Source organism: Astatotilapia calliptera, chromosome 6 (genome assembly GCF_900246225.1).
Source record: "Astatotilapia calliptera chromosome 6, fAstCal1.2, whole genome shotgun sequence".
NCBI lineage: Eukaryota > Metazoa > Chordata > Actinopteri > Cichliformes > Cichlidae > Astatotilapia > Astatotilapia calliptera.
The window spans coordinates 25,737,311-25,740,825 of NC_039307.1; the positions used below are offsets into that span (position 1 = coordinate 25,737,311).

Here is a 3,515-nt window from a genome sequence, read left to right on the forward strand (position 1 = left end):
ATCACTCTTAATCCGGCACTTTAATTGCTGGCCAAAGCCTGCCTAAGTGAATTCAGCTGTTCCATCTCTGCAGGCGAGTGGCTGCACCTCGAGAATATCATACTCGCGAAGATAAACTGGCTTCCAAAACAAATGAGAAGCGAGGCGAGGCGTGGACCGGCTTCTCATAAGCGAGGCTTATTTTTCTTGTTTGGGTGGGTGGGTGGGTGGGAGAGGGCGACTGTCACCGCCTTCACACGTGATTTTTTTTAACTCTCCACAGAGGCGGTGTGGAGCGAGAACAGTAGCCGCCCCCCTCGCCTTCCTCTCTTTTGTCCTCTTCTCCGCTACTTGATTGACCCGCTTGCCCCCCCACCCCCCGCCGCATCATTATCCTTACCAATCCTCCTCGCTGGAGTAAATTCTTCTTCACTCCATCCTTCTCTCTCGCTCTCCTGCCTTCATGCTTCTGCAAGTCCTCCTGTCATATGTCCCTGTCCTTCCCCTCCGCCCACCGCCACCACCTCCTCCCCCCGTCTGTGTGACCCCTCATTGCCCTCTTGCCAGTCTCTATTATTTCTGGCTGCCCAGTGGCCTGGTCAGGCTGGTGTTCCGGGGCTCGAGGCAGCCCATGTTATGACAGGTAACACTGGGCCACACACTCTCTCTGGCAACACGTGGAGGTCAGCCCTGTCATACCTGTCCACAGCTTCACCGCGCACAAGCACGCACACACGCGCACACACTGAACGGCATGATTCACTGTGTATGGATAACTGCCAGACAGCCCCGGCTGTAACCTTAGATTCAGCACAAGTGAGCGATGAGGCACAGTGCCGTAGAAATACACCTTTTCCCGCTCTGTTCCTTTGTGCTTTCCAAACAATGTCTTTTTTTTTTCTAAAGGTCTTACATGATGTGCTGCTTTTTCAGCCTTGGCAGCCAGTAGGAAGGCTGCAGTTGCTCATGTTTAGCACGGAGAAAGAGGATTTAACTGGATAGTGGTTGTTAACTACTTCTAGCCTCCCCTCTCTGCTGGCATGGACTGCTCCCTGTGTTAATGACCACTCACAGTTGCTGCCCTGAGGGGGCTGCGGGACAGAGTCAGCCAACATCAGACCCTCGCAGCACCTCCAAGACCATCTGCTTGAACAACGGAGAACATGTTCCGCGTGTTATTCCTCTCCATCCTTTGTCTTTTGCTTGTAAAGGAAAAAAAAAAAAGGAGATGCCAAGTCACAAATGGGTTTTATTCATAATGGTTTTTAAAGGAATGGTTTGCCTCCTTTCCTTCCAGCTGCCCTCTTTCAGCCGAGGAAACGCCAGGTTTTACAAGGTTCAGGGCCCATAATGAGAACAGCCATCCTGAGCAAACTCGATCCACACTGGACAAGATGGTAGCGCCCCGGCAGTCGATCAGCAGTTGTTGTTACCTTGGCATGTTTCTGGCTCCCTGCTTGATCCAGGGCAGCGCCCCACCAACACTACCAGGCCTACAAGGGCCAAGGGGACGGCATGGGTTTGTTACGCCAGGTTGACATTTCAGGGAGCTTTGCCAGGACAACGTAGCACATTTTGTCCTCCTGGACAAGTGGTGTGGGAGCGAACGTGTCAACTCAGGCAGATGGGCAGGCGTCAGTGCCAGGAGCACTGGACTGTACCGGACCACTGGCCTGGCAACTGTCAGCCAGCTAGCCACACAAAGCTTTTCCTGGCACACGGTGGTGGGGGAGGTGTCTCTGGAACACGTGTCTGTTTTTGAAATTCGGAGTCAGAAAATAAGATCAAACCATAAATTAAAAAACAAAAACACACAAAAATGAAATCACTCCTGTCACAGCGCTGGCGTGCCAGTACAGCAATGAAATCTAGTTAAAAACACAAAGAAACAGCTTACTGAAAAACATCTCACCTGCATGTGTGACAGGTGCTTCAGAGGCCAGCACGGCTCATACTGCTGACACATTCATTCACAGTGTTTCAGCCCACGGAGTCTCCGGCAGGTCTGCAGATGAGCAGTAGTTTCTTAAAAATGTATGGATACAGCCAACAGCAGCTACAATAGGAGAGCTTACAGTTTTAAAATGCACAGTATGCTGGAGAAAAAGGTATTTGTCCCCTCGATTGTCACACATGTTTATCAAGAACATTTTTAATGTTCAGATAAAGATCAGCTAAGAAAATGTAAAATGCAGTTTAAATAATGATTACAATTATTAAGGGAAAGAAAGCTATCCAAACCTACCGTGGCCTAAGTAGAAAAGTAATTGCCCCCAAAATCCAAGAACTGGTGGTGCCATCCTTGACTGAAGGAGGTGCAATAACTGACTCCAGCTTCAGGGCATGAACCGATGGCCGGACATCATCCTTCAGGATTTTCTGGTAGAGCAGAATTCACGGTTCAATCAGTTACGCCAGTGAATCTGAGGCAGCAGAACAGCCCCAGACCATTACACTAACACCACCGTGTTTGACTGTTGCTATAATGTTCTTTTAATGAAATACTGTGTTAGTTTTAAGGCATACTGTAACAGGACTTAAAGCTTCCTAAAAGTTAAACCTTTGTCTCATCAGTCCACAGAATATTTTCCCAAAAGTCTTTTGGTAAATGTGAGACGAGCCTTTGTGTTCTTTTTGGTCAGCAGTGGTTTTCTCCTTGAACTCTCACGGAGGCCGTTTTTGTCCAGACTCTTTCTTATTGTTAAATCATGAACTCTGACCTTAACTGAGACACGTGAGCCCTGCAGTTCTTAAAGATGTTGTTCTGGATTCCTCTCTGACCTCCTGGATGAATCATCAGTGCGTTCTTGGAGTAATTTTGGTAGGCCGGTCACTCCCGTTCACCACCGCTCCATTTGACGATGATGGCTCTCACTGTGCTTCACTGCAGTCCTGAAGCCTTAGAAATAGCTTTGTAACCCTTTCCAGACTGATAAATGTCACTGATTTTACTTCACATCTCTTTCTTTCAATCTTGGCCCCATGTTTTGCTTTTTTAATTTCTTTAAGCTCACTTTGTCAGACTGCTTCTCTGGTTTTCAAGATTCAGCTTTGCATTGATTGCAAAATATTTTTAAAAAATAAGTATATTTTAATACATTACATATTTATATGTTGCAGTGATATGCTTTTGAATACATAAAAGCATCCAACATTAATTGCTTTGTTATTGTTTTTGCAATATTTTTAAAACTAGAAAGGTAAATATGATTATATATGAGTTAAAATAACAATTCTTTAAATAATTAGATTTATTTTGGCAGTTCTGGACTCTTTAGTGGATGTCTACTGTAATCATTTTCAAATGCGACGTAGGTCAAAAAAACCCAGATTGGATCAGAGTGGTCATGGATTTGTGACTTTTCGTGCATATGTGTATAAATATATACAGATCTCCAGTACACCAGTGCTGGCATACACCTGTGCATCTGCAGCGGTGAAGTCTGTGTTGTGCTGCGCATCTCAGCCAGGCCTGCTTGGTGGGAGGACCATTAATCTTAGCTAAATCAAATAAATCAAGTGCACTTTAGAAAAGA

At 46.0% G+C, this 3,515-nt stretch overlaps 1 long non-coding RNA gene across 1 annotated transcript; it reads right to left on the bottom strand.

Annotated features, from left to right (window-relative positions):
- Window positions 1-1,650: 1,650 nt before the first annotated feature.
- On the bottom strand, window positions 1,651-2,341 carry LOC113023408 (uncharacterized). Its single transcript, XR_003272573.1, has 3 exons — window positions 2,225-2,341; window positions 1,892-1,984; window positions 1,651-1,731 (listed from the first exon to the last, which is right to left on the bottom strand). It is a non-coding gene; the product is annotated as an uncharacterized LOC113023408 (long non-coding RNA).
- Between the last annotated feature and the right edge of the window lie 1,174 nt (window positions 2,342-3,515).